Consider the following 27,670-nt stretch of genomic DNA (forward strand, 5'->3'; position numbering starts at 1 on the left):
CTTATCCCCTCTATATAGGTATTAGGGTGTTTAGTTAATATAGTCCTTAAGTATATTTGAGGGGAGTGACGGGCGGTGTGTGCGTGCTTTATGGCCTTGTTCAATTAAGCACTCTATTCTTAATTTACTGCTAAATCCTCCTTGGACTCTTAGGTTTCATGAGAGTTATCGTGGGTTTTCTAGGATAGAAAATGTAGCCCATCTTTTTCCGTCTCATAGGCTACACCTTGACCTAACGTTTTTGCGAAAAGGGGTACTTGCGCTCACTTTGTGACCTTTATCAGGGTTTGCTGAAGATGGCGGTATATAGGCTGAGCAAGAGAGGGTGGGGTGGATCGGGGTTTATCGATTATGGGACAGGCTCCTCTAGGGGGGTGAAGCACCGCCAAGTCCTTTGAGTTTCAAGCGGTTGCTTGTAGTATTCTGGCGAGTAGTTTTGTTGGTTTAACTACTGAGGTTTAGGGCTAAGCATAGTGGGGTATCTAATCCCAGTTTGGGTCTTAGCTGTTGTGTATTCAGAGGTTTTAAAGCCACTTTCGTAGTTTATTTTATGTTAGCTAGGATTTTACAGTTTAGGTGGGGTTTAGCTTTAATTAGGCTGGGTCTAAAACACTCTCTACGCCGGTCTCTATTGGCTCGGGTTAATCGTGTGGCCGCGGTGGCTGGCACGAAATTGACCAACCCTTGGTGTAGCATAGCTTAGTTAAACTTTCGTTTATTACTAAAGGTTTGTCACTGCTGTTTCCCGTGGGGGGTGTGGCTGAGCAAAGTGTTTTGAGCTGCATGTGCGTGCTTGATACTCACTCCTCTTAGTCATAGTGATTTGTAGGGCGTCTTCACTGGGGCGGGGAGGCTTGCATGTGTAATCTTGCTAAAGGTCAATAGAAAGGCCAGGACCAAACCTATTTGTCTATGGGATGTGTGAATCCATCTAGGCATTTTCAGTGTCTTGCTTTGGGGTAGGTTTAAGCTACGTAGACGTCTACGCCGGTCTCTATTGGCTCGGGTTAATCGTGTGGCCCGCGGTGGCTGGCACGAAATTGACCAACCCTTGGTGTAGCATAGCTTAGTTAAACTTTCGTTTATTACTAAAGGTTTGTCACTGCTGTTTCCCGTGGGGGTGTGGCTGAGCAAAGTGTTTTGAGCTGCATGTGCGTGCTTGATACTCACTCCTCTTAGTCATAGTGATTTGTAGGGCGTCTTCACTGGGGCGGGGAGGCTTGCATGTGTAATCTTGCTAAAGGTCAATAGAAAGGCCAGGACCAAACCTATTTGTCTATGGGATGTGTGAATCCATCTAGGCATTTTCAGTGTCTTGCTTTGGGGTAGGTTTAAGCTACGTAGACGAGAAGGTGGGTGTGAATGTAAGTGGCATCTTTGGGGTTGTGGGGGGGGGGGTGGTTGGTAGGGTAAGCGAAGGTTAGTTGAGGGGTTAGTAGTTAGGGCATGCATACCTAAAAGATGGAAATACAAGCTTTGGCCGGGGGAGCAGGACTTTGTTTTCGGGGTTTGGCAAAGGGTGGTTGGTAGGGTAAGCGAAGGTTAGTTGAGGGGTTAGTAGTTAGGGCATGCATACCTAAAAGATGGAAATACAAGCTTTGGCCGGGGGAGCAGGACTTTGTTTTCGGGGTTTGGCAAAGGGTGGTTGGTAGGGTAAGCGAAGGTTAGTTGAGGGGTTAGTAGTTAGGGCATGCATACCTAAAAGATGGAAATACAAGCTTTGGCCGGGGGAGCAGGACTTTGTTTTCGGGGTTTGGCAAAGGGTGGTTATGTGAAGGTCAAGGGGGGGGGGGGGGGTTTGGTTAAGGTTTTTGAATTTTTTTGTAGTGTTGTGGGTTGGTTGTTGTATGTCTTACAAGCATGAATTAAATAACACATCGCTAGTAGTCATGCGGGGCTGGAATATTGAACGTAGGTGCGATTAATAATGGCATGGACTAGGAATCAAAGGCAGGCGCATTCAGGGCGGGATGTGGTGGGAGTCAGCATGTTGCGATGGTGTTGCGTGCAGACCAGAGATAAAAAATACCAAATGCATGGGAAGCTCCAGTGACTGGTTAATAGGGTGATAGACCCGTGATCCATCGAGATGTCTTATTTAAGAGGAACGTGTGGACGGTTTTAGTTGGCATGGCCCTGAGGTAAGAACCAGATGCCGGATACAGCTCATTCTTAGCTACCCCCACGGGTCGTGGGCCCGGAGCGAGGAGGGTAACACTGCTTGTGCGGGATATTGATTTCACGGAGGATGGTGAGTAAGAGAGTTCTAAGTGAGGGGGGTCATCCGTGGTGGGGAGGAAGGTTTGTAGTAGGTATGTACTATTGTACGACAAATAAGGTAATGTATTATGTACGGAGGACGGTCTTGCTGTCTGTGTTGGTGTGTTGTGGGTGGAGTGGGCGGGTTATGGTGTTTCGTGGTTGGGTTGTATGTGAGATCTCTGTTTGGTGGGTATGCTTTTTGGAGGCTGTGGGTGCGGATATGATAGTATGTGTTATGTACAGTTAAGCAGATATAGTACTATATATTATTCATGTTGGCTAGCAGTAATGCACGAATTACATAGCATATTTATGTAAAGGTGCTTGAGTTGTACTGTAGGGTTTGTACAATATAAAAGACAGAAAGTAGTTTAAGCTAGAATGCCAGTTTTGGGTGTTGGTGGTGAAGTCGAGTGCTTTCTTTCTGAGCTGTCCTAGGGGTTATGAGTCTCATCTCTAGTTTACAAGACTAGTGTATTAGTTTATACTACAAGGGCAAGTTCATTTGAGTAGGTTATTTTCGATTAGGGAGGTTAGTGGTATCAGGATTAGAACTGTGGTGAAGTATATTGTGGATGCTAGTTGACCAATAAAAATGAAGGGTTGGCTTACTGGCTGACTTCCGATCCAGGTGAGGGTTAATAGGGTTGTAATTAGGAATCAGAACAGGAATTGGCTAAGTGGGCGGAATATTATGCTTTGTTGTTTGGAATTATGAAGTGTGGGGATAATAGATAGGATGAGGATTGAAAGGAAGAGTGCTAGTACGCCCCCTAGTTTATTAGGAACAGATCGTAGAATTGCGTATGCAAATAGGAAGTATCACTCTGGTTTGATGTGTGGAGGGGTATTTAGTGGGTCGGCTGGGATGTAGTTGTCTGGGTCGTTTAGGAGGTTGGGTGAGAGTAGTGTTAGTGTTGTTAGGATGAAGAGGAGGAGGACTAGGCCTAGGATATCCTTAATTGTGTAGTAGGGGTGGAAGGGGATTTTGTCTGAGTCTGATGAGATTCCGCAGGGGTTGTTTGATCCTGTTTCGTGTAGGAATAGCAGATGGACTATTGTAAGAGCGGTGATAATGAAAGGTAGAATAAAGTGTAGGGTGAAGAATCGTGAAAGGGTGGGGTTGCCAATGGAGTACCCACCTCAGATTCATTGGACGAGGTCGGTCCCGATGTATGGGATTGCTGATAATAGGTTTGTGATCACTGTTGCTCCTCAGAATGATATTTGGCCTCATGGAAGTACGTAGCCTATAAAGGCTGTTGCTATAGTCAAGAATAGAAGTATAATGCCAGTGTTCCAGGTTTTTAGGAGAAGGAATGAGCCATAGTAAAGACCTCGGCCTACGTGTAGAAAGAGGCAGATGAAAAATATGGAGGCGCCGTTGGCGTGGAGGTAGCGAATGATTCAGCCGTGGTTTACGTCTCGGGTGATGTGTGCGATTGAAGAGAAGGCAGAAGAGGTGTCTGGTGAGTAATGTATTGCTAAGAATAGGCCTGTGATGATCTGTAGAATTAGGCAGAATGCGAGGAGTGAGCCGAAGTTTCATCATATGGAAATGTTGGATGGGGTTGGCAGGTCAATGAGGGAGTGGTTAATTATTTTTATAATTGGGTTGGATTTACGTATTGGGGTCATTAGTGCTTTTGTAGTTGAAGTACAACGGTGGTTTTTCATATCATTGGTTATGGCTGTAGTCCATGCAAGAGCAATGACATATATTTTATTTGCGTTGAGTGTATTGTTGGTTATGGGATTTGTTGGATTTTCTTCTAAGCCCTCTCCTATTTATGGGGGGCTAGCATTGATTGTTAGTGGTGTGGTGTTGGTTGTATGGTAGTTTTAGGTTTTGGGGGGACTTATATAGGTCTGATGTTGTTTTTAATTTATTTGGGGGGTATAATAATTGTTTTTGGTTATACTACAGCGATAGCTATTGAGGAGTACCCTGAGACATGGGGTTCAGGGTTTGGGGTTTTAGGGGGTCTTTTGGTGGGTTTAATAATAGAAGTAGGGTTAGTTCTATGGGTTTCAAGTTCTGATGGGGTAGTGGTAGTTAGTTTTAATAGTATGGGGAGTTGGGTGATTTTTGAGGGAGAGGGGTCAGGGTTAGTTCGGGGGGATTCTATTGGTGCTGGTGCTTTGTACGATTATGGGCGTTGGTTAGTAGTGGTTGCTGGTTGGACATTATTTGTGGGTGTATATATTGTAATTGAGATCACTCGGGGTAATAGGTTATATTATTAGAAGTAGGGTTAGGGTGAGGGGGATGAGAAAGGAGAGGGAGTATAGCTTAATTATGCCTTTTTGGGTGGTGACAGTTTTGGAAGCGGTGGTATGTACATGTGCGATCATCTTGGGTATAGATTTTTCTAGTCATATTGAATCTAGTAGAAGAAGGGCTAGGTTTTGGCTTATGAGTAGGTTTTGATATGGGACTATGCGGTGAATTGTAGTGGGAAAATATCCTAGTATGTTGGAGAATTTAAATATTTGTGATGGGTTGTTTATTTTTAGTTTGTTGGTTATAGAGGTCAGGTCTAGGGTTATTAGGAAACCAAGGATAGTTGCATACAGGGCTGAGAGTTTTAAGTAGTGAGGTATTGTTGGTTGGGGAAGCGAAGTGGGGGGGATGTTGTTGGTGATAAGGAATCCAGTAATAATGCTGCCCATTGTGAGGCGTTTAATTGGGTTAAGTAGGGTGGGGTTATTTTCGTTAATGTTTATTAGGGTTGAAAAGCGAGGTGGCCCTGTTATGGTGAGGAGAATGATTCGAGTACTATAGGCGCTTGTTAGAGAGGTGGCGATGAAGGTGATAGATAGGGCTCAGGCGTTGGTATATGACGTGTTTGTGGCTTCGATAATGAGATCTTTGGAGTAGAAGCCTGTGAGGAATGGTATTCCTGTGAGTGCTAGGTTGCCGATGAGTAGGGAAGTTGAGGTGAGGGGTATTGTTTTGAATAGGCCTCCTATTTTTCGGATGTCTTGTTCGTTATTTAGGTTATGAATGATGGATCCGGAGCATATGAAAAGTAGGGCTTTGAAGAAGGCGTGAGTACAGATATGCAGGAATGCTAAATATGGTTGATTGATGCCGATGGTAACTATTATTAGGCCTAGTTGGCTTGAGGTGGAGAAGGCTACGATTTTTTTGATGTCGTTTTGTGTGAGGGCGCAGATGGCTATAAATATGGTGGTGATAGCTCCCAGACATAGTGTGAGGCTTTGAAGTAGTGTGTTGCTTTCTATTAAAGGGTGGAAGCGAATGAGTAAGTACACCCCGGCAACAACCATGGTACTAGAGTGTAGTAGGGCTGAGACTGGAGTTGGGCCTTCTATGGCGGAGGGTAGTCAAGGATGAAGGCCAAGTTGAGCTGATTTTCCTATTGCTGCTAGGAGAAGGCCTATTAGTGGGAGGGAGTTTGGGTTGGGGTTTAGAGTTAGTATTTGTTGTATGTCTCATGAGTTGTAGTGTAGGAGGAAATATGCTATAGCTAGGATGAGGCCAATATCGCCAATGCGATTGTACAGGATTGCTTGGATTGCTGCTGTGTTGGCGTCCGTTCGAGAATATCATCAGCCGATTAATAAGAAAGATATGATTCCTACGCCCTCCCAGCCGATGAAGAGTTGAAAAAGGTTGTTAGCGGTGGTCAAGATTAGTATTGTGATGAGGAAAATAAGGAGATATTTGAAGAATTGGTTGATGTTTGGGTCTGAGCTTATGTATCATAGTGAGAATTCTATAATAGACCAGGTGATGAATAGTGCGATTGGGGTGAATATTACGGAGAAGTAGTCTAGTTTAAAGCTTAGTGTTAGATCTAGTGTTTGAGTTATTATTCAGTGTCAGCTTCAAATGGTTGTTTCTTGGTTTAGGGAGATGTATAGGGTTGTTGGAATAAGGCTGGTAATGAAAGCATATATTATAGTTGTTTTTACATGGTTTGGGTATGATTGTTTTTTGTTGGGGTTGATAAAGGTGGCAATGATTGGGGGGGTTAGGGAGGCGAGGGTTGCTATTATAATGGAGGTGTGCATGGTTATTACTTTTATTTGGAGTTGCACCAATATTTTTGGTTCCTAAAACCAATGGATAGCTGTTATCCTTTAAAAGTTGAGAAAACCATAGTGTTAAGTATGGGGGCATGGGTTAGCAGTCCTTGCGAGTTTTCTCGGTAAATAAGAAGTGGTGAGCTTCTATGGTCAGATTCACAGTCTAGTGTTTTGGTTAAACTATATTTACAGGAGGTAAACCCTAGAATGATGTTGGGGTTAAGGGATAGAAGGATAATTGGGGTGAGGTGTATGAATATTAGTGTATTTTCTCGTGTGAAAGGGGGTTTTATGTTGATTATGTGGTGTGTGAGTTTTCCTCGTTGTATTGTAATGAATATGTGGAGAGAGTAGAGGGCTGTGATTAGTATGTTAAGTCCTGTTAGTATAATAGTGATGTGGGATCAAGAGAATGAGGCTGTAATCACGAAGAGTTCTCCGATTAGATTAATGGTGGGGGGTAAGGCTAGGTTGGTGAGGTTTGCTGTGAACCATCAGAAGGTTATTAGTGGAAGTAGTGTTTGAAGTCCTCGGGAGAGTATCATAATGCGGCTGTGAGTGCGTTCATAGTTTGAATTAGCTAGGCAGAATAATATAGAGGAAGTAAGTCCGTGGGCAATTATGAGGGTGATTGCGCCGGAAAAGCTTCAGGGGGTTTGAATGAGAGAGGCTATGATTACTAGGGATATATGGCTTACAGAAGAGTATGCGATGAGTGATTTTAGGTCTGTTTGTCGTAGACAGATTGAGCTTGTTATAATTATGCCTCATAGGGCTAGCATGAGGAAGGGGTAGGCTATGTACTCTGTTAGAGGGTTGAGAATAGAGGTGAGTCGTATTATGCCATAGCCGCCTAGTTTTAGGAGTACTGCGGCGAGGACTATTGAGCCTGCGATAGGAGCTTCAACATGGGCTTTGGGGAGTCACAGGTGTAAGCCATATAAGGGTATTTTTGTTATGAAAGCCATTATGCATGCCAGTCAGATGAGGTTGTGTGATCAAGTGGTTGTTAGTTTTTGGTCTGTGAGTGTTAGTAGTATGATATTTAATGAGCCTGTGTTATTGTAGGTGTAGGTTAATATGATGAGCAGGGGTAGAGAGCCAGTTAGTGTATAGAATAGAAAGTATGTGCTTGCGTTGAGGCGTTCTGCTTGGGTACCTCATTTAGTGATGATGATTAGGGTGGGAATAAGGGTGGTTTCAAATAAGATATAGAATAAGATCAATTCTGTGGCTATGAATGTTAGAATTAGGGTGATTTGAAGGAAAATTATTGTGGATAGGTAGAGTTTTTTTTGTGAGGGGGGCTGATTGCATAGGTGGTATTGGCTAGCTATCATCATGAGAGGTAGGAGTCAAGCGGTTAGTGTTAAAAGAGGTGTTGTTAGTGGGTCGGAGGATAGGTAGGTTGAGTGATTAAGGAGGTTGTTATTGGTTTGATTAAAAAATAACAAGGGAATAAGGCTAATGATTAGGCTATGTGTAGTTAAGTTAATTCAGATTATGTTGTTTGTAGAGAATCATGTTATTGGTAGTAATATAGTTGTTGGAACAATTATTTTTAACATTGAAGCAGGTTTAAGTTGTGAATGTAATCTAGACCATATGTATTGGAGATTGAGACTAGTAGGGCAAGGCCTACTGCTGTTTCGCAAGCAGCAAATACTAGTAGGATGATCGGTATGATATTGGTTAGGGGGGAGTGTGCATTTGAGGCTATGAGAGCGATTATGATGAAGAGTGATATTATTATTCCTTCTAGGCAGAGGAGGGAGGCTATCAGGTGTGAGCGATAGACCAGCATTCCCAGGAGTGAGATGGCGAATGCTAGTGTAATATTCATGAAGATAGGTGACATTTGGTTAGTATGATAATCATAATTTAATGAGTCGAAATCATTTGTTTTGTTTAAACTACTTACCAATTCGGCTCAATCTAGTCCTTTTTGGGATCATTCGTAGGCTAGACTGAGGGTTAGGATGGTGATGAGTGTGATGGATGATTTAATTATTATTGGGAGGTTTGTTGTTTGGAGAGCCCATGGTAGGGACAATAGTAGGGCGATTTCTAAGTCGAATAGTAGGAAGGTAATGGCAACTAGGAAGAATTTTATTGAAAATGGGATGCGAGCGGGGTTTAGTGGGTCAAAGCCACACTCATAAGGGTTTGTTTTTTCTGCATAGGAGTTAAGTTGGGGTAATCAGAATATGGCAGTTATTAGTAGTGAGGTTAAAAGGGTGTTGATTGTTAGGGCTAGTACTAGGTTGATTACTCCTTTTTGAACATTGTCAAAGCTAATTGATTGGAAGTCAATTGTACTGGTCATACTAAAAGAGTAGGATCCTCATCAGTAAATAGAGATATAAAGGAGTAATCATACGACGTCTACGAAGTGTCAATATCAAGTGGCAGCCTCAAAGCCGAAGTGGTGATTTGGTGTGAAGTGGAATAATAGTTGGCGAATGAGGCAGATAAGGAGGAAAGTGGATCCAATGATGACGTGGAGTCCATGGAATCCCGTAGCGATAAAGAATGTTGAGCCATAGATGCCGTCGGAGATGGTGAAGGGTGCTTCAAAGTACTCTGAGATCTGTAGTAGGGTGAAGTAGATGCCTAGTAGAATTGTAATGAGTAGGGCTTGGGTTGTTTGTTTTCGATTGTTGTTTATAAGGCTGTGGTGAGCTCAGGTAATTGTGACTCCTGATGCTAATAATACGGAGGTGTTTAGAAGGGGTACTTCTAAGGGATCTAATGGGGTAATACCTGTTGGTGGTCAGTGGCCTCCTAAATAGGGGGTTGGGGCTAGGCTTGAGTGGTAGAATGCTCAGAAGAACCCGGTAAAGAAGAAGATTTCCGAGATAATGAATAGGACTATGCCATAGCGAAGGTTTTTTTGAACGGGTGTCGTGTGATGTCCTTGATAGGTGCTTTCTCGTACGACATCGCGTCATCATTGGTGAAGGGTTAGTGTTATGGTTAGTAGGCCTAGTGTCAATAGAGTGGTAGAATAGAAGTGGAATCACATGACTAAGCCGGATGTTATTAGGAGGGTTGACAGAGCTCCTGTTAGTGGTCAAGGGCTGGGTTTGACTATGTGATAAGCATGGAATTGGTGGGTCATTAGGTGTTGTTGTGTAAATAGAGGCTAACTAGAAGTGTGAAAACATAGGCTTGGATTAAAGCAACTGCGATCTCTAGGATGGTGAGTAGTATTAGAAGTGTAAAGGTTAGTAAAGCAGCGGGGGGGCTGATACTTAGTAGTGTTAGTGCAGTGTTTCCGATTAGGTGTATTAGCAGGTGGCCGGCCGTGATGTTGGCAGTTAAGCGTACAGCTAGGGCCACTGGTTGAATAATCAAGCTAATGGTTTCGATTATTACTAGTATGGGAATGAGTAATGTTGGTGTGCCTTGTGGTAGGAGGTGAGCTAGGGAGTTTTTGGTTTTAAAGCGAAGGCCTGTGATTGCTGTGCCGGCTCATAAGGGGATTGCTATAGCGAGGTTTATAGATAGTTGGGTGGTAGGTGTAAATGAGTGGGGTAGAAGTCCTAGGAGATTAGTTGTGGTGATAAAGGTGATTAGAGACATTAGTATTAGGGACCAGGTTCGCCCCTTAGCATTGTGGGTTATTATTATTTGCTTTAGAGCGAGTAGTACTAGGTTACGTTGAATAGTGGTTAGTCGGTTGTTAATGAGGTGTTTGGAAGTTGGAATTAGTAGTACGGGGAATATGATGATGGGGATTGTAGCAGGTTGGTTTAGGATTATTGGAGTTGCGAATAAGGTAAATAAATTTTCGTTCATTTTAGTTGTCAGTGGTTATTGGGGGTTTGCTTGTCAGAGTTTTTTTGTTGGGGGGATTGATAGTAACATATGTCTAGCAGTTTTAGTTGTGTAATAAGATATAGTGTAGGGAGTATTGTTGTAATAGTGATAAATCATGTGGATGTGTCTAATTGAGGCATTTCGCTGCAGAGGGTATGCCCCTCAATTTTTAACTTAAAAGGTTAACGCTAGAATAGCTGTGCAGTGCATTTGTATAGTGGAAAGGGAGTGGGGTATTTATAGGGTAAACACAGGTCCTATTTCAAAGATTTTTAATGGGATTAGTTCTGCGACGATAGGTATGAAGCTGTGGTTAGCTCCACAGATTTCTGAGCATTGTCCATAATAGACGCCTGGTCGTGTGGCGGTAAATGTGGTTTGATTTAAGCGTCCGGGTACTGCATCTGTTTTTAAACCTAGTGTGGGAATAGTTCATGAGTGTAGGACATCTTGAGATGTGATTATTATACGGACGGGGGCTTCAATTGGGAGAACCACTCGGTTGTCAACTTCTAGAAGTCGAAGGTCTCCTGGGTTTAAGAATAATGGAGGCAGTATGTAAGAATTAAAGATGAGGCCTCCGTAGTCTGTGTATTCGTAGGTTCAGTATCATTGATGTCCAATTGATTTAATAGTAAAGGAGGGGTTGTTGATTTCGTCTGTCAGGTACAGAATGCGTAGAGATGGTAGGGCAATCAGGATTAGAATGATTGCGGGTAAGATGGTTCAAGTGGTCTCTATCTCCTGGGCGTCTGTAATGTTGGTATTGGTTAGTTTTGTTGTGAGTGTTGAGGATAGGGCGTATAGGACTAAAAAGCTAATTAAAGAGATAGTTATAAATGCATAGTCGTGGAAGGTGATTAGCTCTTCTATGACAGGGGATGTAGCATCTTGTAGACCTAGTTGAACTGGGTGGGCCATGTAAGATATATAGGGTTATAGCCTATAATTTGGTTTCGACAAAGCCATGAAATAGTTTTTCTAATATCTCATTGAAAAAGTTATAGGGGTTATAGGATTGGCTTGAAACCGGTTTTAGGGGGTTCGATTCCCCCCTTTTTCGCTCAATTTAATGTAGGTTGGTTCTTCAAATGTGTGGTAAGGCGGGGGACAGCCATTTAATCATTCGAGGTTGGTGGGGGATTGTTCGGCCATTGATACTTTGCGTTTTGAGGCGAAGGCCTCTCAGATCATGTAGATTATTAGGATTACTGCTACTAGTGAAATAAAAGAGCCAATGGACGATAGAATATTTCATGTGGTATAAGCATCGGGGTAGTCAGAATAGCGTCGGGGTATTCCGGATAGGCCAAGGAAGTGTTGTGGAAAAAAGGTTAAATTTACGCCTGTGAATATAATAATAAAGTGGGCTTTGGCATAGGTTTGGTCTAATGTGTAGCCTGAAAATAAAGGGAATCAGTGGACAAAGCCCCCTATAATGGCAAAAACAGCTCCTATTGACAAAACATAGTGGAAATGGGCGACAACATAGTATGTATCGTGTAGTACAATATCTAGGGATGAGTTTGCTAAGATAATACCGGTGAGACCCCCTATGGTGAATAGAAAAATAAAGCCTAGGGCTCAAAGTATTGCGGCAGATCATTTGATATTGCCTCCATGAAGTGTAGCAAGTCAGCTGAAAACTTTAACTCCAGTAGGAATTGCAATGATTATAGTAGCAGAGGTAAAGTAGGCCCGTGTGTCCACATCTATACCCACTGTAAATATATGATGGGCTCATACAATAAATCCTAGGAACCCGATTGACATTATAGCCCAGGTTATACCTATATATCCAAATGGCTCTTTCTTCCCGGAGTAGTAAGTTACGATGTGGGAGATTATTCCGAACCCGGGGAGAATGAGGATGTAGACTTCAGGGTGACCAAAGAATCAAAATAGGTGTTGGTATAGGATAGGGTCTCCCCCTCCAGTAGGATCAAAGAAGGTAGTGTTGAGGTTGCGGTCTGTTAATAGTATAGTAATGCCGGCAGCTAAGACTGGCAGGGAGAGGAGTAGTAGGATTGCTGTGATTAGGACAGATCAGACAAATAACGGGGTTTGATACTGGGATATGGCGGGGGGCTTCATGTTGATAATGGTGGTAATGAAGTTGATAGCCCCCAGGATAGAGGAAACTCCTGCTAGGTGGAGGGAGAAAATAACTAAGTCTACGGAGGCCCCTGGGTGAGAGAGGTTTCCTGCTAAGGGGGGGTATACTGTTCAACCTGTTCCAGCGCCAGCCTCGATTATGGTTGATGCCATTAGCAGCAGGAAGGAGGGGGGAAGAAGTCAGAAGCTCATATTATTTAGACGGGGAAATGCTATGTCAGGAGCACCAATTATCAAGGGTACTAGTCAGTTCCCGAACCCCCCGATTATAATGGGTATAACTATGAAGAAAATTATAATAAATGCATGGGCTGTTACAATGACATTATAGATATGGTCACTGCCTAGTAAACTACCGGGTTGGCCTAATTCAGCTCGAATGAGAAGGCTTAGAGCTGTACCTATGATTCCAGCTCATGCACCGAATAGTAGGTATAGAGTTCCGATGTCTTTATGGTTTGTTGAAAAGAGTCAACGATTAATGAACATGGGTGGAGGAAGGGTAAAATGGCTGAGTAAGCATTAGGCTGTAAACCTGAAGACAGAGGTCTGATCCTCTTTTTGCCAGCCCCGAGGTGATTTTCATGTTAAATTGCAAGTTTAAAGGAGCAGTTTTAAGTTTCTGCCGGGGCTTCTCCCGCCTTTTTTTCTCGTGGCGGGAGAAGTGGATCAAAGCCAGTTGATTAGGGTGTTTAGCTGTTAACTAAATTTTTATGGGTTTGAGTCCCATTGGTCTAGTAGGGGCTTAGCTTAATTAAAGTGGTTGATTTGCGTTCAATTGATGCAGAGTAGGTTTTTGCAGTCCTTATATGTTTCAGAAATTAAGTGGTCTACTTACTAAGGGCTTTGAAGGCTCTTGGTCTTATTTAACCTAAATTTCTAGGGAATAGTTAGGATTAGGGGGGTGATTGGTAGTAGGAGAGTAGAAATGATGGTGAGTGTGGGGGTGAGGGGTGTGGGTTTTGTGTTTTCAAGTTGTCAGTTCATTTTTGTGTTGTTGGGGGTGGGAAATAGTGATACTGAGACGGTGTAGATTAGGCGTATGTAGAAGTACAGGTTAAGTAGGGTTATGGTGACTATGATGGAGGGGATGACAAAGTTGTTGTTTATTGCAAGTTCTTGAATAGTTATTCATTTAGGTAGGAAGCCGGTTAGTGGGGGTAAACCTCCTAGGGATATAAGGGTGAATATTGTTAGTGGTATGAGTTGGGGTGATTTGTTTCAGGTGAGGGATAGTGTAAGGGTTGTGGTATTTGAGTTCAGATTGAGGAATAGGAATATGGTGGTTGTTAGGGCGATGTATATGGTTAGGTAGAGGGTTGTAATGGTTGGGTTGTATGTTAGCGTTATTATTATTCAGCCTATGTGAGTGATTGAGGAGTATGCTATAATTTTGCGTAATTGTGTTTGGTTTAGGCCTCCTCAGCTGCCTACTATGATGGATAGGGTTGAGAGGGTTATGAGGGCACAGGTGTTGATTGATGGGTGAATTTGACATATAATTGAGATGGGGGCTAGTTTTTGTCATGTGAGGAGGAGTAGGCCAGGAATTAGTGGTGTTCCTTGGGTGACTTCTGGAATTCAGAAGTGGAATGGGGCTATTCCTAGTTTTATGGCAAGGGCAGTTGTTATTATTAACGATGGAAGTTGGTTGGCGGTATTTGTTATTATTCAGTGCCCCGATAGTAGGTTGTTGAGGGTAATTGCTATTATAAGAATTATGGATGCGGTGGATTGTATTAGGAAATACTTGGTGGCGGCTTCTGTGGAGCGGGGGTTTGTTTTTTTGATTAAAATTGGAATGAAGGCTAGTATGTTTATTTCCAGGCCTGCTCAGGCGAGAAATCAGTGTGAGCTCAATAGTGTAGTGAGTGTGCCTGTGATTATTGTGGTGTAGATGATGAGTTGGGCTAGGGGGTTAATTAGTACGGGAAGGGTGTGACCAACATTTTCGGGGTATGGGCCCGATAGCTTATTTAGCTGACCTTACTTTAGGATGGGGTGTGTTAGGTAGCACGGAGAGAAGTTTGGATTCTCAGGGGTAGGTTCAATGCCTGCAATCTTAGAAATAAGAGGGTTGGGGCCTCTATCATTTACTCTATCAAAGTAACTCTTTTGTCAGACATATTTCTAGGTTTGAGGGGGAATGCTGGAGATTGTAATGGGTGTTAGGATGTTTCATATGAGAAATGCTAGTGTGAGTGGAAGGAAGTTTTTTCATAGTAGATGTATGAGTTGGTCGTAGCGGAATCGGGGGTATGTTGCTCGAGTTCATAAGAATAGGGAGGTTAGGAGGAGCGTTTTGGTGGTAAAGCATGTTGTGAATAATTCTGGCGAGTGGGTGGGGTAGAATGTGCCTAGAAAGATTGTAGTTGTTAGGGCGTTCATTATAATAATGTTTATGTATTCGGCTATAAAGAATAGGGCGAATGGACCTGCGGCATACTCGATGTTAAAGCCTGATACTAGTTCTGATTCGCCTTCTATGAGGTCGAAGGGGGTTCGGTTTGTCTCTGCTAGTGTGGAGGTGAATCATATTATGGCTAGGGGTCATGATGGCAAGAGGAGTCAGATGTGCTCTTGTGTTGTAATGAGTATGTTAAGGTTAAATGAGCCGCTTGTTAGTAAGACTGATAGTAGGATAATAGCGAGGGTAACCTCATATGAAATTGTTTGAGCGACGGCTCGTAGGGCTCCAATTAGGGCGTAGTTTGAGTTTGATGCCCATCCTGATCATAGGATGGAGTGGACGGTTAGGCTGGATATGGCTAGGATGAACAGGAGTCCTAGGTTGAAATTGATTAGAGGGTTAGGTATGGGAAGGGGGGTTCATAGGAGGAGGGCAATGGAGAAGGCTAGGGCGGGTGCGATGGTGTAGAGAGTAGTGGTGGATGTTGAGGGTTTTAGAGGCTCTTTGGTGAAGAGTTTTATTGCATCAGCGAAGGGTTGTAGTAGTCCGTAAGGGCCTACAATGTTGGGTCCTTTGCGTAGTTGTATATAACCTAACAATTTTCGTTCAACAAGTGTAAGGAATGCTATGGCGGTTAGTGTAGATGCAACAAGGAGTATAAGGTTTGCTGTAGTCATAGTGTTAAGAAGAGGGGTTGAACCTCTGGTTTTAAAATTTTAAATTTTATGCAATTGCCGGGCTCTGCCATCTTAACAAACCCTGTTCTTGGGTGGGATTTGTAATGTTTTGTTAAATTAAGATTAGATCATTTATGGGGAGGGGGGCGCTATTGTGAAGTGGGCCCTATTTCTCTTGTCCTTTCGTACAGGGAGAAATGTTGAATAGATAGAAACCGACCTGGATTGCTCCGGTCTGAACTCAGATCACGTAGGACTTTAATCGTTGAACAAACGAACCCTTGATAGCTGCTGCACCATTAGGATGTCCTGATCCAACATCGAGGTCGTAAACTCTATTGTTGATATGGACTCTAGAATAGAATTGCGCTGTTATCCCTGGGGTAACTTGTTCCGTTGATCAAGTTATTGGGTCAATTGCAAGTATTGGTTTGCTTTGGCTTGTGTAGTCTTAGCATGGATTGTTCGGAGGTTTGACTGTGCTCCGAGGTCACCCCAACCAAAATTTTTAGTACAGGCATGGGGGTTTAAAGACCTGTGGGTTTGTGTGGTTTTTAGTTGTACTAGTAAATTGAAGCTCCGCAGGGTCTTCTCGTCTTATTAGTTCATGTCCGTCTCTTCACGGACAGGCCAATTTCACTGGTTGAAAGTAAGAGACAGTTAAACCCTCGTGATGCCATTCATGCGAGTCCCTAATTAGAGAACAAGTGATTATGCTACCTTTGCACGGTCAGGGTACCGCGGCCGTTAAACGTGTGTCACTGGGCAGGCGGTGCCTCTAATACTAGTAATGCTAGAGGTGATGTTTTTGGTAAACAGGCGGGGTTAGTTTTGCCGAGTTCCTTTTACTTTTTATAACCTTCCTTGAGGCATGCCTGTGTTGGATTAACAGTGGAAGTAATGTCAGCTTGTTTGTGTTTGTTGATATTGGACTGTTAAGTGTCGGTGAGGTTTTCGGTCTGACTTAGGCTTATGCGGTGGAGAAAATGTTCATGTTACTTATACTAACATTATTGCTTCTATGAAATGATAGATTGATCCAATGTGAGATGAGGAGTTCAGTTTTATGTTTGGTATTTTTTGGGTAGTTGATGTTGAGCTTGAACGCTTTCTTAATTGATGGCTGCTTTTGGGCCAACTATGGTGGTTATGCTTTTTACTCTCTATATAAGGTTTTTTCCTAGTGTCTAAAGAGCTGTCCCTCTTTAGACTAGCAATTGAGCTTACAAAAGGATTAAGAGGTTCTGTAGGTAAGCTCAAGGTTGAACTAAAATTCTATCTTGGATAACCAGCTATCATCAGGCTCGGTAGGCTTGTCACCTCTACCCATAAATCTTCCCACTATTTTGCTACATAGACGGGTGCGCTCTTTTAGCTGTTTTTGGGTAGCTCGTCTGATTTCGGGGGGTTTGGCTTTAGTTCTCTTTGCGAAACTATTTCTAGTTAATTCATTATGCAAAAGGTACAGAAGTTAGTTCTTGCTATTTTATGCTTGGGTGGTATTATTCTTTCCCTTACGGTACTGTGTCTATAGCGCCGAGTTAGAATTTCTATCACCTATACTTTATGTGGGTGAATGGTTTAGTGTATGGTTGTTTGGTATTAGTGTTAGTTATGTTTGGGGCTAGTGTTGGCTCAAGGTAGTCAAATTGTACTGAGATCTTCCGGGTGTAGGCCGGATGCTTTGCGTTAAGCTATACCTTGATTTATCCAAGTGCACCTTCCGGTACACTTACCGTGTTACGACTTATCCCCTCTATATAGGTATTAGGGTGTTTAGTTAATATAGTCCTTAAGTATATTTGAGGGGAGTGACGGGCGGTGTGTGCGTGCTTTATGGCCTTGTTCAATTAAGCACTCTATTCTTAATTTACTGCTAAATCCTCCTTGGACTCTTAGGTTTCATGAGAGTTATCGTGGGTTTTCTAGGATAGAAAATGTAGCCCATCTTTTTCCGTCTCATAGGCTACACCTTGACCTAACGTTTTTGCGAAAAGGGGTACTTGCGCTCACTTTGTGACCTTTATCAGGGTTTGCTGAAGATGGCGGTATATAGGCTGAGCAAGAGAGGGTGGGGTGGATCGGGGTTTATCGATTATGGGACAGGCTCCTCTAGGGGGGTGAAGCACCGCCAAGTCCTTTGAGTTTCAAGCGGTTGCTTGTAGTATTCTGGCGAGTAGTTTTGTTGGTTTAACTACTGAGGTTTAGGGCTAAGCATAGTGGGGTATCTAATCCCAGTTTGGGTCTTAGCTGTTGTGTATTCAGAGGTTTTAAAGCCACTTTCGTAGTTTATTTTATGTTAGCTAGGATTTTACAGTTTAGGTGGGGTTTAGCTTTAATTAGGCTGGGTCTAAAACACTCTCTACGCCGGTCTCTATTGGCTCGGGTTAATCGTGTGGCCGCGGTGGCTGGCACGAAATTGACCAACCCTTGGTGTAGCATAGCTTAGTTAAACTTTCGTTTATTACTAAAGGTTTGTCACTGCTGTTTCCCGTGGGGGTGTGGCTGAGCAAAGTGTTTTGAGCTGCATGTGCGTGCTTGATACTCACTCCTCTTAGTCATAGTGATTTGTAGGGCGTCTTCACTGGGGCGGGGAGGCTTGCATGTGTAATCTTGCTAAAGGTCAATAGAAAGGCCAGGACCAAACCTATTTGTCTATGGGATGTGTGAATCCATCTAGGCATTTTCAGTGTCTTGCTTTGGGGTAGGTTTAAGCTACGTAGACGAGAAGGTGGGTGTGAATGTAGGTGGCATCTTTGGGGTTGTGGGGGGGGGGGTGGTTGGTAGGGTAAGCGAAGGTTAGTTGAGGGGTTAGTAGTTAGGGCATGCATACCTAAAAGATGGAAATACAAGCTTTGGCCGGGGGAGCAGGACTTTGTTTTCGGGGTTTGGCAAAGGGTGGTTGGTAGGGTAAGCGAAGGTTAGTTGAGGGGTTAGTAGTTAGGGCATGCATACCTAAAAGATGGAAATACAAGCTTTGGCCGGGGGAGCAGGACTTTGTTTTCGGGGTTTGGCAAAGGGTGGTTGGTAGGGTAAGCGAAGGTTAGTTGAGGGGTTAGTAGTTAGGGCATGCATACCTAAAAGATGGAAATACAAGCTTTGGCCGGGGGAGCAGGACTTTGTTTTCGGGGTTTGGCAAAGGGTGGTTGGTAGGGTAAGCGAAGGTTAGTTGAGGGGTTAGTAGTTAGGGCATGCATACCTAAAAGATGGAAATACAAGCTTTGGCCGGGGGAGCAGGACTTTGTTTTCGGGGTTTGGCAAAGGGTGGTTGGTAGGGTAAGCGAAGGTTAGTTGAGGGGTTAGTAGTTAGGGCATGCATACCTAAAAGATGGAAATACAAGCTTTGGCCGGGGGAGCAGGACTTTGTTTTCGGGGTTTGGCAAAGGGTGGTTGGTAGGGTAAGCGAAGGTTAGTTGAGGGGTTAGTAGTTAGGGCATGCATACCTAAAAGATGGAAATACAAGCTTTGGCCGGGGGAGCAGGACTTTGTTTTCGGGGTTTGGCAAAGGGTGGTTATGTGAAGGTCAAGGGGGGGGGGGGGGGTTTGGTTAAGGTTTTTGAATTTTTTTGTAGTGTTGTGGGTTGGTTGTTGTATGTCTTACAAGCATGAATTAAATAACACATCGCTAGTAGTCATGCGGGGCTGGAATATTGAACGTAGGTGCGATTAATAATGGCATGGACTAGGAATCAAAGGCAGGCGCATTCAGGGCGGGATGTGGTGGGAGTCAGCATGTTGCGATGGTGTTGCGTGCAGACCAGAGATAAAAAATACCAAATGCATGGGAAGCTCCAGTGACTGGTTAATAGGGTGATAGACCCGTGATCCATCGAGATGTCTTATTTAAGAGGAACGTGTGGACGGTTTTAGTTGGCATGGCCCTGAGGTAAGAACCAGATGCCGGATACAGCTCATTCTTAGCTACCCCCACGGGTCGTGGGCCCGGAGCGAGGAGGGTAACACTGCTTGTGCGGGATATTGATTTCACGGAGGATGGTGAGTAAGAGAGTTCTAAGTGAGGGGGGTCATCCGTGGTGGGGAGGAAGGTTTGTAGTAGGTATGTACTATTGTACGACAAATAAGGTAATGTATTATGTACGGAGGACGGTCTTGCTGTCTGTGTTGGTGTGTTGTGGGTGGAGTGGGCGGGTTATGGTGTTTCGTGGTTGGGTTGTATGTGAGATCTCTGTTTGGTGGGTATGCTTTTTGGAGGCTGTGGGTGCGGATATGATAGTATGTGTTATGTACAGTTAAGCAGATATAGTACTATATATTATTCATGTTGGCTAGCAGTAATGCACGAATTACATAGCATATTTATGTAAAGGTGCTTGAGTTGTACTGTAGGGTTTGTACAATATAAAAGACAGAAAGTAGTTTAAGCTAGAATGCCAGTTTTGGGTGTTGGTGGTGAAGTCGAGTGCTTTCTTTCTGAGCTGTCCTAGGGGTTATGAGTCTCATCTCTAGTTTACAAGACTAGTGTATTAGTTTATACTACAAGGGCAAGTTCATTTGAGTAGGTTATTTTCGATTAGGGAGGTTAGTGGTATCAGGATTAGAACTGTGGTGAAGTATATTGTGGATGCTAGTTGACCAATAAAAATGAAGGGTTGGCTTACTGGCTGACTTCCGATCCAGGTGAGGGTTAATAGGGTTGTAATTAGGAATCAGAACAGGAATTGGCTAAGTGGGCGGAATATTATGCTTTGTTGTTTGGAATTATGAAGTGTGGGGATAATAGATAGGATGAGGATTGAAAGGAAGAGTGCTAGTACGCCCCCTAGTTTATTAGGAACAGATCGTAGAATTGCGTATGCAAATAGGAAGTATCACTCTGGTTTGATGTGTGGAGGGGTATTTAGTGGGTCGGCTGGGATGTAGTTGTCTGGGTCGTTTAGGAGGTTGGGTGAGAGTAGTGTTAGTGTTGTTAGGATGAAGAGGAGGAGGACTAGGCCTAGGATATCCTTAATTGTGTAGTAGGGGTGGAAGGGGATTTTGTCTGAGTCTGATGAGATTCCGCAGGGGTTGTTTGATCCTGTTTCGTGTAGGAATAGCAGATGGACTATTGTAAGAGCGGTGATAATGAAAGGTAGAATAAAGTGTAGGGTGAAGAATCGTGAAAGGGTGGGGTTGCCAATGGAGTACCCACCTCAGATTCATTGGACGAGGTCGGTCCCGATGTATGGGATTGCTGATAATAGGTTTGTGATCACTGTTGCTCCTCAGAATGATATTTGGCCTCATGGAAGTACGTAGCCTATAAAGGCTGTTGCTATAGTCAAGAATAGAAGTATAATGCCAGTGTTCCAGGTTTTTAGGAGAAGGAGATGAGCCATAGTAAAGACCTCGGCCTACGTGTAGAAAGAGGCAGATGAAAAATATGGAGGCGCCGTTGGCGTGGAGGTAGCGAATGATTCAGCCGTGGTTTACGTCTCGGGTGATGTGTGCGATTGAAGAGAAGGCAGAAGAGGTGTCTGGTGAGTAATGTATTGCTAAGAATAGGCCTGTGATGATCTGTAGAATTAGGCAGAATGCGAGGAGTGAGCCGAAGTTTCATCATATGGAAATGTTGGATGGGGTTGGCAGGTCAATGAGGGAGTGGTTAATTATTTTTATAATTGGGTTGGATTTACGTATTGGGGTCATTAGTGCTTTTGTAGTTGAAGTACAACGGTGGTTTTTCATATCATTGGTTATGGCTGTAGTCCATGCAAGAGCAATGACATATATTTTATTTGCGTTGAGTGTATTGTTGGTTATGGGATTTGTTGGATTTTCTTCTAAGCCCTCTCCTATTTATGGGGGGCTAGCATTGATTGTTAGTGGTGTGGTTGGTTGTATGGTAGTTTTAGGTTTTGGGGGGGACTTATATAGGTCTGATGTTGTTTTTAATTTATTTGGGGGGTATAATAATTGTTTTTGGTTATACTACAGCGATAGCTATTGAGGAGTACCCTGAGACATGGGGTTCAGGGTTTGGGGTTTTAGGGGGTCTTTTGGTGGGTTTAATAATAGAAGTAGGGTTAGTTCTATGGGTTTCAAGTTCTGATGGGGTAGTGGTAGTTAGTTTTAATAGTATGGGGAGTTGGGTGATTTTTGAGGGAGAGGGGTCAGGGTTAGTTCGGGGGGATTCTATTGGTGCTGGTGCTTTGTACGATTATGGGCGTTGGTTAGTAGTGGTTGCTGGTTGGACATTATTTGTGGGTGTATATATTGTAATTGAGATCACTCGGGGTAATAGGTTATATTATTAGAAGTAGGGTTAGGGTGAGGGGGATGAGAAAGGAGAGGGAGTATAGCTTAATTATGCCTTTTTGGGTGGTGACAGTTTTGGAAGCGGTGGTATGTACATGTGCGATCATCTTGGGTATAGATTTTTCTAGTCATATTGAATCTAGTAGAAGAAGGGCTAGGTTTTGGCTTATGAGTAGGTTTTGATATGGGACTATGCGGTGAATTGTAGTGGGAAAATATCCTAGTATGTTGGAGAATTTAAATATTTGTGATGGGTTGTTTATTTTTAGTTTGTTGGTTATAGAGGTCAGGTCTAGGGTTATTAGGAAACCAAGGATAGTTGCATACAGGGCTGAGAGTTTTAAGTAGTGAGGTATTGTTGGTTGGGGAAGCGAAGTGGGGGGGATGTTGTTGGTGATAAGGAATCCAGTAATAATGCTGCCCATTGTGAGGCGTTTAATTGGGTTAAGTAGGGTGGGGTTATTTTCGTTAATGTTTATTAGGGTTGAAAAGCGAGGTGGCCCTGTTATGGTTGAGGAGAATGATTCGAGTACTATAGGCGCTTGTTAGAGAGGTGGCGATGAAGGTGATAGATAGGGCTCAGGCGTTGGTATATGACGTGTTTGTGGCTTCGATAATGAGATCTTTGGAGTAGAAGCCTGTGAGGAATGGTATTCCTGTGAGTGCTAGGTTGCCGATGAGTAGGGAAGTTGAGGTGAGGGGTATTGTTTTGAATAGGCCTCCTATTTTTCGGATGTCTTGTTCGTTATTTAGGTTATGAATGATGGATCCGGAGCATATGAAAAGTAGGGCTTTGAAGAAGGCGTGAGTACAGATATGCAGGAATGCTAAATATGGTTGATTGATGCCGATGGTAACTATTATTAGGCCTAGTTGGCTTGAGGTGGAGAAGGCTACGATTTTTTTGATGTCGTTTTGTGTGAGGGCGCAGATGGCTATAAATATGGTGGTGATAGCTCCCAGACATAGTGTGAGGCTTTGAAGTAGTGTGTTGCTTTCTATTAAAGGGTGGAAGCGAATGAGTAAGTACACCCCGGCAACAACCATGGTACTAGAGTGTAGTAGGGCTGAGACTGGAGTTGGGCCTTCTATGGCGGAGGGTAGTCAAGGATGAAGGCCAAGTTGAGCTGATTTTCCTATTGCTGCTAGGAGAAGGCCTATTAGTGGGAGGGAGTTTGGGTTGGGGTTTAGAGTTAGTATTTGTTGTATGTCTCATGAGTTGTAGTGTAGGAGGAAATATGCTATAGCTAGGATGAGGCCAATATCGCCAATGCGATTGTACAGGATTGCTTGGATTGCTGCTGTGTTGGCGTCCGTTCGAGAATATCATCAGCCGATTAATAAGAAAGATATGATTCCTACGCCCTCCCAGCCGATGAAGAGTTGAAAAAGGTTGTTAGCGGTGGTCAAGATTAGTATTGTGATGAGGAAAATAAGGAGATATTTGAAGAATTGGTTGATGTTTGGGTCTGAGCTTATGTATCATAGTGAGAATTCTATAATAGACCAGGTGATGAATAGTGCGATTGGGGTGAATATTACGGAGAAGTAGTCTAGTTTAAAGCTTAGTGTTAGATCTAGTGTTTGAGTTATTATTCAGTGTCAGCTTCAAATGGTTGTTTCTTGGTTTAGGGAGATGTATAGGGTTGTTGGAATAAGGCTGGTAATGAAAGCATATATTATAGTTGTTTTTACATGGTTTGGGTATGATTGTTTTTTGTTGGGGTTGATAAAGGTGGCAATGATTGGGGGGGTTAGGGAGGCGAGGGTTGCTATTATAATGGAGGTGTGCATGGTTATTACTTTTATTTGGAGTTGCACCAATATTTTTGGTTCCTAAAACCAATGGATAGCTGTTATCCTTTAAAAGTTGAGAAAACCATAGTGTTAAGTATGGGGGCATGGGTTAGCAGTCCTTGCGAGTTTTCTCGGTAAATAAGAAGTGGTGAGCTTCTATGGTCAGATTCACAGTCTAGTGTTTTGGTTAAACTATATTTACAGGAGGTAAACCCTAGAATGATGTTGGGGTTAAGGGATAGAAGGATAATTGGGGTGAGGTGTATGAATATTAGTGTATTTTCTCGTGTGAAAGGGGGTTTTATGTTGATTATGTGGTGTGTGAGTTTTCCTCGTTGTATTGTAATGAATATGTGGAGAGAGTAGAGGGCTGTGATTAGTATGTTAAGTCCTGTTAGTATAATAGTGATGTGGGATCAAGAGAATGAGGCTGTAATCACGAAGAGTTCTCCGATTAGATTAATGGTGGGGGGTAAGGCTAGGTTGGTGAGGTTTGCTGTGAACCATCAGAAGGTTATTAGTGGAAGTAGTGTTTGAAGTCCTCGGGAGAGTATCATAATGCGGCTGTGAGTGCGTTCATAGTTTGAATTAGCTAGGCAGAATAATATAGAGGAAGTAAGTCCGTGGGCAATTATGAGGGTGATTGCGCCGGAAAAGCTTCAGGGGGTTTGAATGAGAGAGGCTATGATTACTAGGGATATATGGCTTACAGAAGAGTATGCGATGAGTGATTTTAGGTCTGTTTGTCGTAGACAGATTGAGCTTGTTATAATTATGCCTCATAGGGCTAGCATGAGGAAGGGGTAGGCTATGTACTCTGTTAGAGGGTTGAGAATAGAGGTGAGTCGTATTATGCCATAGCCGCCTAGTTTTAGGAGTACTGCGGCGAGGACTATTGAGCCTGCGATAGGAGCTTCAACATGGGCTTTGGGGAGTCACAGGTGTAAGCCATATAAGGGTATTTTTGTTATGAAAGCCATTATGCATGCCAGTCAGATGAGGTTGTGTGATCAAGTGGTTGTTAGTTTTTGGTCTGTGAGTGTTAGTAGTATGATATTTAATGAGCCTGTGTTATTGTAGGTGTAGGTTAATATGATGAGCAGGGGTAGAGAGCCAGTTAGTGTATAGAATAGAAAGTATGTGCTTGCGTTGAGGCGTTCTGCTTGGGTACCTCATTTAGTGATGATGATTAGGGTGGGAATAAGGGTGGTTTCAAATAAGATATAGAATAAGATCAATTCTGTGGCTATGAATGTTAGAATTAGGGTGATTTGAAGGAAAATTATTGTGGATAGGTAGAGTTTTTTTTGTGAGGGGGGCTGATTGCATAGGTGGTATTGGCTAGCTATCATCATGAGAGGTAGGAGTCAAGCGGTTAGTGTTAAAAGAGGTGTTGTTAGTGGGTCGGAGGATAGGTAGGTTGAGTGATTAAGGAGGTTGTTATTGGTTTGATTAAAAAATAACAAGGGAATAAGGCTAATGATTAGGCTATGTGTAGTTAAGTTAATTCAGATTATGTTGTTTGTAGAGAATCATGTTATTGGTAGTAATATAGTTGTTGGAACAATTATTTTTAACATTGAAGCAGGTTTAAGTTGTGAATGTAATCTAGACCATATGTATTGGAGATTGAGACTAGTAGGGCAAGGCCTACTGCTGTTTCGCAAGCAGCAAATACTAGTAGGATGATCGGTATGATATTGGTTAGGGGGGAGTGTGCATTTGAGGCTATGAGAGCGATTATGATGAAGAGTGATATTATTATTCCTTCTAGGCAGAGGAGGGAGGCTATCAGGTGTGAGCGATAGACCAGCATTCCCAGGAGTGAGATGGCGAATGCTAGTGTAATATTCATGAAGATAGGTGACATTTGGTTAGTATGATAATCATAATTTAATGAGTCGAAATCATTTGTTTTGTTTAAACTACTTACCAATTCGGCTCAATCTAGTCCTTTTTGGGATCATTCGTAGGCTAGACTGAGGGTTAGGATGGTGATGAGTGTGATGGATGATTTAATTATTATTGGGAGGTTTGTTGTTTGGAGAGCCCATGGTAGGGACAATAGTAGGGCGATTTCTAAGTCGAATAGTAGGAAGGTAATGGCAACTAGGAAGAATTTTATTGAAAATGGGATGCGAGCGGGGTTTAGTGGGTCAAAGCCACACTCATAAGGGTTTGTTTTTTCTGCATAGGAGTTAAGTTGGGGTAATCAGAATATGGCAGTTATTAGTAGTGAGGTTAAAAGGGTGTTGATTGTTAGGGCTAGTACTAGGTTGATTACTCCTTTTTGAACATTGTCAAAGCTAATTGATTGGAAGTCAATTGTACTGGTCATACTAAAAGAGTAGGATCCTCATCAGTAAATAGAGATATAAAGGAGTAATCATACGACGTCTACGAAGTGTCAATATCAAGTGGCAGCCTCAAAGCCGAAGTGGTGATTTGGTGTGAAGTGGAATAATAGTTGGCGAATGAGGCAGATAAGGAGGAAAGTGGATCCAATGATGACGTGGAGTCCATGGAATCCCGTAGCGATAAAGAATGTTGAGCCATAGATGCCGTCGGAGATGGTGAAGGGTGCTTCAAAGTACTCTGAGATCTGTAGTAGGGTGAAGTAGATGCCTAGTAGAATTGTAATGAGTAGGGCTTGGGTTGTTTGTTTTCGATTGTTGTTTATAAGGCTGTGGTGAGCTCAGGTAATTGTGACTCCTGATGCTAATAATACGGAGGTGTTTAGAAGGGGTACTTCTAAGGGATCTAATGGGGTAATACCTGTTGGTGGTCAGTGGCCTCCTAAATAGGGGGTTGGGGCTAGGCTTGAGTGGTAGAATGCTCAGAAGAACCCGGTAAAGAAGAAGATTTCCGAGATAATGAATAGGACTATGCCATAGCGAAGGTTTTTTTGAACGGGTGTCGTGTGATGTCCTTGATAGGTGCTTTCTCGTACGACATCGCGTCATCATTGGTGAAGGGTTAGTGTTATGGTTAGTAGGCCTAGTGTCAATAGAGTGGTAGAATAGAAGTGGAATCACATGACTAAGCCGGATGTTATTAGGAGGGTTGACAGAGCTCCTGTTAGTGGTCAAGGGCTGGGTTTGACTATGTGATAAGCATGGAATTGGTGGGTCATTAGGTGTTGTTGTGTAAATAGAGGCTAACTAGAAGTGTGAAAACATAGGCTTGGATTAAAGCAACTGCGATCTCTAGGATGGTGAGTAGTATTAGAAGTGTAAAGGTTAGTAAAGCAGCGGGGGGGCTGATACTTAGTAGTGTTAGTGCAGTGTTTCCGATTAGGTGTATTAGCAGGTGGCCGGCCGTGATGTTGGCAGTTAAGCGTACAGCTAGGGCCACTGGTTGAATAATCAAGCTAATGGTTTCGATTATTACTAGTATGGGAATGAGTAATGTTGGTGTGCCTTGTGGTAGGAGGTGAGCTAGGGAGTTTTTGGTTTTAAAGCGAAGGCCTGTGATTGCTGTGCCGGCTCATAAGGGGATTGCTATAGCGAGGTTTATAGATAGTTGGGTGGTAGGTGTAAATGAGTGGGGTAGAAGTCCTAGGAGATTAGTTGTGGTGATAAAGGTGATTAGAGACATTAGTATTAGGGACCAGGTTCGCCCCTTAGCATTGTGGGTTATTATTATTTGCTTTAGAGCGAGTAGTACTAGGTTACGTTGAATAGTGGTTAGTCGGTTGTTAATGAGGTGTTTGGAAGTTGGAATTAGTAGTACGGGGAATATGATGATGGGGATTGTAGCAGGTTGGTTTAGGATTATTGGAGTTGCGAATAAGGTAAATAAATTTTCGTTCATTTTAGTTGTCAGTGGTTATTGGGGGTTTGCTTGTCAGAGTTTTTTTGTTGGGGGGATTGATAGTAACATATGTCTAGCAGTTTTAGTTGTGTAATAAGATATAGTGTAGGGAGTATTGTTGTAATAGTGATAAATCATGTGGATGTGTCTAATTGAGGCATTTCGCTGCAGAGGGTATGCCCCTCAATTTTTAACTTAAAAGGTTAACGCTAGAATAGCTGTGCAGTGCATTTGTATAGTGGAAAGGGAGTGGGGTATTTATAGGGTAAACACAGGTCCTATTTCAAAGATTTTTAATGGGATTAGTTCTGCGACGATAGGTATGAAGCTGTGGTTAGCTCCACAGATTTCTGAGCATTGTCCATAATAGACGCCTGGTCGTGTGGCGGAAAATGTGGTTTGATTTAAGCGTCCGGGTACTGCATCTGTTTTTAAACCTAGTGTGGGAATAGTTCATGAGTGT

The 27,670-nt window shown here is 43.0% G+C and overlaps 1 long non-coding RNA gene across 2 annotated transcripts in view; it reads left to right on the forward strand.

Annotated features, from left to right (window-relative positions):
- The first annotated feature begins 1,342 nt into the window (after nt 1–1,342).
- LOC140711368 (uncharacterized) overlaps nt 1,343–27,670 on the forward strand; it is a 43,420-nt gene continuing 17,092 nt past the window's right edge. Inside the window, exons 1-2 of one of the 2 annotated variants that reach the window (XR_012092545.1) lie at nt 1,343–5,203; nt 22,114–27,119. This is a non-coding gene — a long non-coding RNA (uncharacterized lncRNA). Of the gene's footprint in view, nt 5,204–17,053; nt 27,120–27,670 lie in introns of those variants that run through there. The other variant, XR_012092544.1, reaches the window with a different exon arrangement.

Source organism: Chlorocebus sabaeus, unplaced genomic scaffold, assembly GCF_047675955.1.
Source record: "Chlorocebus sabaeus isolate Y175 unplaced genomic scaffold, mChlSab1.0.hap1 unalloc_scaffold_801, whole genome shotgun sequence".
NCBI classification, from domain to species: Eukaryota; Metazoa; Chordata; class Mammalia; order Primates; family Cercopithecidae; genus Chlorocebus; species Chlorocebus sabaeus.